Source organism: Urocitellus parryii, chromosome X (genome assembly GCF_045843805.1).
Source record: "Urocitellus parryii isolate mUroPar1 chromosome X, mUroPar1.hap1, whole genome shotgun sequence".
Taxonomy (NCBI): Eukaryota; Metazoa; Chordata; class Mammalia; order Rodentia; family Sciuridae; genus Urocitellus; species Urocitellus parryii.
In genome coordinates, this window is record NC_135547.1 from 27015866 (window position 1) to 27025713 (window position 9848).

Consider the following 9848-nt stretch of genomic DNA (forward strand, 5'->3'; position numbering starts at 1 on the left):
ATAAAAGTAAGACTATGAAGATAACTGAATTGATGAATTGATTTTTCCCCATCCACCACATAATTGCTTCTTAAAAAAGACATTTTATATTCGTTAGAAATATATATATATATATATATAGTGTGTGTGTGTGTCAAAGTTCGGGGGCTGTTTTTTAATTGGGTTGTTCATTTTCTTATTGTTGAGTTTCAAGAATTATTTGTATACTTAAAAAAAAAATCTTTATTATTTATTTATTTTTATGTGATGCTGAGGATTGAACCCAGTGCCTCACATGTGGGAGCAAGTGCTTTGCCACTAAGCCACAACCCCAGCCCTATTTGTATACTTTTGATAATGGTCTGTGGGAAATTACTTTTAATTTTTAAATTTTATTTATTTATTTTTTGTGGTGCTGGGGATTGAACTCAGGGCCTTGCACATGCGAGGCAAGCACTCTATCAACTGAGCTATATCTCCGGCCCAATTTTATTTATTTATTTTTAAATATTTTTAGTTGTAGATGGACAGCATGCATTTATTTTATTTATTTTTATGTGGTGCTAAGGATCGAACCCAGTGCCTCACATGTGTTAGGCAAGTGCTCTGCCACTGAGCTACAGCCCCAGCCCCCTCTTTCAACATTTTGCTATAGAAATTCCCAAACACAGAAGATGGAAGCATTTTATAGTGAACACTCATATACCCATGACCTGGAGCCTATAACTAACATTTTAACTACATCATCATGAAATAATCTTATTTTTATGCACCTTAAATTGAAGACATCAGTACATTTCACATCTAAACACTTCAGTATACATGTAAACTAGTTTGTTTTATGGTGCTGGGGATGGAACCCAGGGCCTCACGTATACTGGGCCCTAGAGTTAGACTTTTGTTTATGATTTTTGTTATTAGATAAACTATAATATACAACACTCAAATCTTGGGGCTGCGGCTGGGGCTCAGCGGTAGAGCGCTCCCCTAGCACGTGTGAGGCCCTGGGTTCGATCCTCAGCACCACATAAAAATAAACAAAATAAAGGTATTGACGACTACAGCTGAAAAATAAATATTAAAAAATACTCAAATCTTAAGTATAAGGGCTTGAATTACATAGATCATAATTTGTTATGTTACATAGCATTACCATCACCCACCACAGAAAGTTCTTTTGTCTCTTTCCAAATAATCCTGGCCTTTATATGCCAGAGGCAACCACTGTTGTGATTTTTTTCCAGATAGAATAGTTTCATTTGTTAGAATGTCATATGAATAGAATTTTTCTGTATGTATTCTTTTTAGCTTAATAAGAAACTGCCAGAGCTTTTTCCAAAACAAAATGAGAATTTCACTGTCCCACCACTTTGACAATATTTTGTGTTGTATTTAACCATTCTGGTTGATGTGTAGTAGTATATCATTATTGTTTATTTCCACTTCCCTCATGAGTAATACTGTTTACTATATTTTTTTCATGTTCATTGTTCCTTTATCTATCTCCCAATATGAAATGTGTTTAAATCTTTTGCCCATTTTGGGGGCTGGGGGTACTGGGGATTGAAAGGAGAGGCCTTCTACCATTGAGCTACATACCAGCACATTAAAAAATGTATTTATTTAGTTGTAGTTGAACACAATACCTTTGTTTATTTTTTTACCTGGTGCTGAGAATCAAACCCAGGGCCTCACATGTGCTAGGCGAGCACTCTACCGCTGAGCCCCAGCCGCAGCCCCAAGATTTGAGTGTTGTATATTATAGTTTACAGGTGTGTACCACTGCATCCAGCCCTATATATTTTAATAGTGTCATTTCAATAGCAGAAAATTTAAATTTTGATAAAGCCTGTTTTTTCTTTAATAGGTATCTATGTCCTAAGAAATCTTTGCCCATTTCCAAATCACAAAGATATTCTTCTATATTTTCTTCTATAAGGTTTATAATTTGGATTTTTGCATTTAGAGTTATTGTCTACCTCAAATTGATTTTGAGTACAATGTGAGATTAGAGTTGGGCTTAATTTTTTATATGCTTATCTACTTGTTCCAACACCATTTTACTCAGTAAGGTGGCAGAACATAAAATTAAGATACAGATGTCAATAGCCTTCATATCCACAAACAGTAACCAGTTAGAAAAGATATGGGAGAGGAAAACCAAATAGCAATAATGAAGATAACAGTAAAGACAAAATAAAGTTAACAAGCAATGTGTAAAATTTATGTGAACAAACTTTAAAATACTTTAAGAAATACAGTAAATATATCCCTTGTTCTTATACCTCAACATTGTAAAAGGTATATATGATAAACCAAAGGCCAACATCGTTGTAAATGGAGAAAATTGAAAGCATTCCCTCTAAAAACTGGAGCAAGTTAGGGATACCCACTTTTACCACTTCTATTCTAGTCCTTGAAACTCTAGCCAGAGGAATTAGGCAAAAGAAAAAAAAAATTAAAGGGCTTTGTTAGGAAAAGAAAAGCTCTCTGTTTGCAACAACATGATTCTATATTTAGAAGACCCAAAAAAACTCTACCAGACAACTTCTAGAACTCATAAATGAATCCAGCAAAGTAGCAGGATATAAAATTAACAGCCAGAAATCAATTGTGTGCCTATACTCCAATGATGAATAAGCTGAAAGAGAAATTAGAAAAAAACATCCCATTTACAATAGCCTATATATATGTGTATATATATATATATATATATATATATATATATATATATGAATCGATCCAACAAAAGGATGTGAAAGACTTCTACAATGAAAACTAGAGAACAACAAATTTAAAAAAAAAATTTAAAAACCAACAAACCAGGGCTGGGGTTGTGGCTCAGAGGTAGAGCACTAGCCTACCATATATGACACACTGGGTTCAATCCTCAGCACCACATAAAAATAAAGATATTATGTCCACCTGTAACTAAAAAATAGAATAGAATTAATATTCTTAAAATGGCCATACTACCAAAAGCACTATACAGATTTAATGCAATCAGAAAATGGAAAGTAAAATAAAATTTAACCCCTATAAATAAGTATAACCCCAATCAATAAATGGCCAAAGGAACTGAACATCTACTTCTTAAAAGATGAAATATGAAGGGTCAACAAATATACAAAAAAATGTTCAATATCACTAGCAATTAGAGAAACGAAAATCAAAACTGCAATGCAATTTCATCTCACTCCAGTCAGAATGGCAATTATCAAGGGCACAAGTCAATAATAATGTTGGTGAGAATGTGGGGGAAAGGGTTCATTCATACCTTGTTAGTGGGACTGCAAATTGGTGCAACCACTCCAGAAAGCAGTACAAATATCCCTCAAAAAACTAGGAATGGAACTGCCATCTGACCCAGCTCTTCCACTCCTCATATATATCCAAAGGATTTCAAATTAGCATAGTACAGTGACACAGCCACATCAGTTTATAGCAGCACAATTCACAATAGCTAAGCTATGGAGCCAGCCCAGGTGCCCTTCAACAAATGAATGAATAAAGAAAATGTGGTACTTATACACAATGTAATATTTCTCAGCCATTAAGAATGACTTTATGACATTTGCCAGTAAATGGATGGATCTGGAGACTATTATGCTAAGTGAAATAAATCAATTTCTGAAAATCAAAGGTCGAATGCTTTTCTGATATGTGGAAGCTAACTCACAACAACGTGGGGAGAAGAAGAGAAGTTCAGTAAATTGTCTAAGAGAAATGAAGGGAAGGGAGAGGTGATGAGAAAAGGAAAGGATGGAATGAATCTGACGTAATCTTCCATTGTATATATATGGTTATACCTCAGTGAATCTCACTATCATGTACATCCATAAGAATGGGGTTGTAATTAGAATAAGATATATTCCATGCTTGTATAATTATATTAAAATGGAATCTCTGTCATGTATAACTTAAAAGATATCCTTTGTTCTTAAAGAGAACAACTCAGCATCACTGGTCCTTTATTTTTCCTCATGAAAAAGTAAACATGTAACACTAGCTTGCAAAACACTGAAAAGGAAATGGTATGTGGAATGTTAAAGCAGATTATAAAGCACTTATAAATAAAACAGTGTGGTACTGTTTACATGAAGAGAAAGACCAGTGAAATGGAAAAGAAAGTCCAGAAATATATACCAAGTACATAAGAAAATTTAGTGTGTGGTAAATGTGACATTTCAAATCACTGGCATAGATGATCTTTTTCATAAACAGTGCTGGATAGTCATTTTGGAGAAAATAAAAACTGTATTTATACCTTACACCATACACAAGAATAAATTCCAAATGGAAGAGATCTGAAAAGACACTAAACCACATAAATCCCAGAAGAAAACTTGAATTCATATATAACCTCTGTATAGAAAAAAGTTGTGTAACTATGAATCAAAATGAACATGCAATAAAAGATTGATACATTTGGCTAGATAGAAATTTAAGAAATAATTTTTTTGAGGGCAAAATAAAATAGCAATAAGCAAAATCAACTGGGAGAAAGTATTTGCAACATATATATCAGATAAAGGATAATATCTTAAAATTTGAGACTAAAACACCAAAAAAATAAAAATAAAACAAAAAAACCTCCTAGATAAGCAAAGCAAAATTCAAACAGACAGTTCACAGAAATGAACTAAAAATTGTTCATAAACAATATAAAACATTTCAGCCCCACTTACAATAACAGAAATGCAAGTTCAGACTACACTGATACTACTTCTCAGTTATCAGATTGGTCAAGATTAAAACGTAAGATGACACATTCAGTCTGTGAGGCTGTGGAGAAACAGATACTTATATATTCAGCATATGTTGGTAGAAATGCAAATTGGTACAATACTTATAGAGGGGTTATTTGGAAGTATGTAACCGAAATACATATTTGCCATTTTAATAGCTTTATTTCATTCATTCATTCATTCACTCATTTATTTATTTATGTGGTGCTGAGGATCAAACCCAGGGCCTCGCACGTGCTAGGCGAGCGCTCTACCGCTGAGCCACAATCCCAACCCCCATATTTGCCATTTGAAATGGCAATTCTTCTAGGAATTTGCACTAAAAGTACACCTTCAACAACACAAGAATACATATAGAAATTCACTTATTCACTGTAGTATTAATTTACGAAGCAAAACAATGAAACAATGTAAATACCTATATATTGTAGAATGGTTAAACTACAGTATAAATAGTATTAGGAGAAGCAAGAAAGAATAAGAAAAAACTATGAATGATATGGAGTGATTTCTAAGGGCATGAAATGGAGGGATGGAGAAAGTGAAGAGGGAAAGAGGAGGAAAATAAGAAAATGCATATATTGGCTTGTGCAGAAATATATGGAAAAATTAATCTGAAACTGTAAAGAGACTGCTTACTCACAGAAGGGGAGTGAGAAAAGAATGTAAAGCATGGGGGCTTAGGAAAGGGAAGGAATGAGATGAAAGAGGATTATCTGAGAAAGTAATTTCTGTATAACTTGTTAGTTATACAGACTTGTTAGTGATATTTCACATACACAAAACTAAAATCAACAGGGATAGGGGAGCATCCCAAAATGCAATGTAAACAAATGAACCTAACGATATGTCAAATGAATAACATAACCACATTCCATATTGCAGTGGTAGTGTGGGGGAAAGGGAAGGGTAACCACAGAACACAGATACATACATATAGAAGTATGCATACATATGTCCATATATACATGTATTTCCCAGTTCTGTTCTCCAAGCCAGCCTCTAGAAACAATCACAAGCCAGTACCACATAGTGACATTGTTGTAATTCATGCAAGGATCATAAAAGATGAAAGTTGGAAGAGTAACCGAACATTTAAAAAGACTCCAAGTTGCTGGGCACAGTGGCATATGCCTGTAATTCCAGCAGCTCAGGAGGCTGAGGCAGGAGGATTGCAAGTTCAAAGCCAGCCTCAGCAAAAGCGAGGCACTAAGCAACTCAGTGAGACCCTATCTCTAAATAAAATAAAATAGGGCTGGGGATGTGGCTCAGTGGTTGAGTGTCCCCTTGTTCAATCCCCAGTACCAAAAAAAGAAAAAAAAAGACTCCAAGTATGTCCCCATAAGATACTTGTTAACTACAAAGCCAAAACAGTTAACTTCACAGTTGAGAAACCCAGTATTACCTCTATCAAATAATCAAAATTAAAATCATCAGTAAGGGGACATAGTAACATCATGTGTCTATTGATATGAAGCACTGAGAAAGGCATAGTATCAAGTTTGTGGTTTTCCTGCCAAAAGTGCACCGCTTAAGTCTATCTAATCTCAAAGGGTTATAAGGAACATTCTACAAAATAATTGGCCCGTACTCTTCAAAATGTCAATGTCATGAAACACACCTGAGGAATGGGTCCAGATTAAAAGACTAGAGACATGACAAATATCACACATCCTTATAAACTAGTTTTTAGATCAGAGAAATATTTTCTTGTTATAAAGAATGTTAACATCAGCTAGAAAGATTTGGATAAAGTCTTTATATTAAATAATAGTATTGCCTATAAAAAGATGATACCATTCATATAATTAGTATAAGATCATAACTTTTTACTGATTCTTCCACACTTTGTTTCTAGTTCTTTAATGTTACACCTAATCAAGATTAAATAACCTGAATTACAGATGAGGTGCATAGCTATGGAAATGAAACAAAATAGTGGTCTATGCAATGATGAGATTCATTGGACAAAATTAATTAAACCATAGTCTTTTGAGTAAGAAATTATCTAAGAGAACATATCATTGAATAGTGCTCATATTCCAAAATTCAGGGAAGGGAAGTAGGGGATATGAAAGGATCAGGAATAGAAAAAACAATGAGTCAAAAATACAGACTAGAAATAAGAGGACTGACTGCAAAGAGTCCTGAGGGGATTTGGGGGAGTGAATAAAATGTTTGTTGATTTTCCAGGGGGTTAGATGGGTGTTTTTATTAGGAACATTTACAAGAGACTAACAATATGTATGCAAAGTATACTTCAATTAAGTTGATTTTAAAAGTCTTATAGAGAACTTACTCAAAATTCTTGTAGGAGGTCCTGGGTGGGGCTCTCTGAAGTGATTCTGTTTAGAACAAATTGCCTAATTTTACGAAACAAGCGGGAAAGTGAGTAATTGAGTGACCATAGCAATAAAGTCAGAAGCTAACAGAGACTAGGATGGGTTTCCTGAGTCAAATCCAGTGTTTTTCCTATATTCAGAAACTGAACTTGCTGGCCATGTAGTCTATAATTGGAATCATCTATGATTCCTGTGGTAAGAGGAATGTTCAAAAACTACTGTGAAAAACAAACGTCATAATCTAATCAAAAGTTATAATCTAACTGTCAAGAATAGGTGTAGATGGACATAACCCAATACCTTTTATTTTTATGTGGTGCTGAGGATTGAACCTGGGCCCTGCCCGAGCTAGACTAGCGCTCTACCGCTGAGTCACAATCCCAGCCCAAGGCTGAGGATATTGAAAGCAGCATACAATGTATTCAATAAGGCTAGCTGCAGACTTTATATCAGAGACAAATCAGGAGTGTGAAATGATAAATTCAGGGAGATCCAACATGGCGGCCGGCAAGGAAGCAGCGATTCCAATATCTCCACTTTAACGGGATAAGAAAGACCCATTGGAACAGCTACAGCCTACCTACGGAGGGACTTCTAGCAAAATTCCCTTAAGAGGAGAGCTGCCGTGAACTGGTAGGTTTATTCGAAGTGACAGTTTGTCCGAGAGAAGTGGATCTTGGCCGGCCACGCGAGCACAGAGGTCTAGTCCTGCAGCCATCAGCCGCTCCTACAAGCGGCTCTCCCGGGAGGCCGCCCCACCCGCCCGGCTCTTAACCATGCGGCCGCAGCTACCTGGCTCTACAGGTAGCCCCGTGGCAGGTGCAGAAGTCCAGTCCTTCAGCCAGCAGCCGCTTTTGCAAGCGGCCGGCACCCGGAGCAGTGCGGCCCGCCCAGCCCGAACCAGCAGACGGCCCCGCCAACGGGGCTCTCACGGGAGGCCTGTGAGCGGCCACCACACCCACCCTGCAAGCGGCTGCCACACCCGCCCGGCTATTAACCAAGCCCACAACTGCCCGGCTCTACAGGTGCCCCCCCCCGAGGGCGCGGAGGTCCAATCCCGCGGCCACCAGCACCTTCTGCAAGCGGCGGCGGCCCGGAGCGGAGTGGCAGCCCAAACCGGCAGACGCCTCTGTGATCCCGGCTCTCCCGGGAGGCCCTGCTCTCGCTCTGCGAACAGCCACACCACCCGCCCGGATCTTCAGGCGGCGCCCGGCGGCCCAACTCAGCTAGAAGGATCCCCGCATGGCCCAGCACATGGCCATGCCCTCCGGGCTCTGCTAACAGCCCCACCCACCTGGCGAACAACCGGGAAACGTCAAAATCTCTCCGTGGGCGTGACCGTAAGGACCAAAGGACTCTCGACCCCAAACTCCCCCTACTGCCAGAGTCAGGCAGACCTGAGACCCACCAGCGGAACATGCCTAGAGGCCTGCCAGCATGGTACACACGTCACTCCAATTGGAGTAGGGGCAGAGCAGAGCAGCCGCCCGCATCCGGATCGGGCCCAACGACCCGAGGGGGTGGTAGTCACGTTACCACAATTGGAGTGGGGGCACAGCAGAGCCGCCACCCGCACTCGCAGGGTGGGCAGACCTGCGAACGACCGGCAGAGGAGGCCTAGCGGCCTGCTAGCGCAGTAGACAGATCACCCCAATTAGAGGAGGAGCACAGCCACTACCCGCCCTGCAAGGGAGAGTTTTCAACTATACAAGAGCAATATAAATAATTAGGGGGAAAATTTCAAAAACACAACAGTCTCACCAAGCAGAAAGAAACGCGAGCAGTATGAAAAGACAAGGAAAGAAAGGACCACAAGCAATGCAGGTCAACTCAACTTTAGAAGAGGTAATAGCCGCAACAGAGGGAAAGTCAGAGAGAGAGTTCAGGATATACATGCTACAGATGATCTGGAGTCTCAAGGAAGACATGTGACAGCAAAATCAGACAATGAAAGATCACATTGACAAGGAACTACATAAACAAATCCAGGAAGTAAAAGATCAATTTCACAGGGAGATAGAGGTAATAAAAAACAAACAAATAGAAATCCTAGAAATGCAGGAAGCAATAAACCAACTTAAAAACTCAATTGAGAATACTACCAGCAGAGTAGATCACTTAGAAGATAGAACATCAGACAATGAAGACAAAGTACTCCAACTTGAAAAGAACATAGACAGCTCAGCAAGTCTGCTAAGAAACCATGAGCAGAACATCCAGGAATTATGGGATAACATCAAAAGACCAAACTTAAGAGTCATTGGGATACAGGAAGGCACAGAGCTCCAAACCAAAGGAATAAACAATCTATTCAGTGAAATAATACGAGAAAACTTCCCAGACTTGAAGAATGAGACAGAATCCCAAATCCTAGAAGCCTACAGGACGCCGAATGTGCAAAATCATAAGAGATCCACACCTAGACACATTATAATGAAGATATCCAACATACATTATAAGGAGAGAATTTTAAAAGCTACAAGAGAAAAGAATCAGATTACATTTAGGGGTAAACCAATCAGGATAACAGCTGATCTCTCAACATAGACTCTGAAAGCGAGAAGATCCTGGAATAACATATTTCAAACACTGAAAGAAAATGGGTTCCAACCAAGAATCGTGTATCCGGCGAAATTAAGCTTCAGGATGGAAGATGAAATTAAAACCTTCCACGATAAACAAAAGTTAAAAGAATTCGCAGCTAGAAAACCATCTCTTCAAAAAATCCTTGGCAAAACATTACAGGAAGAGGAAATGGAAAATAACATGGAAAACCAAC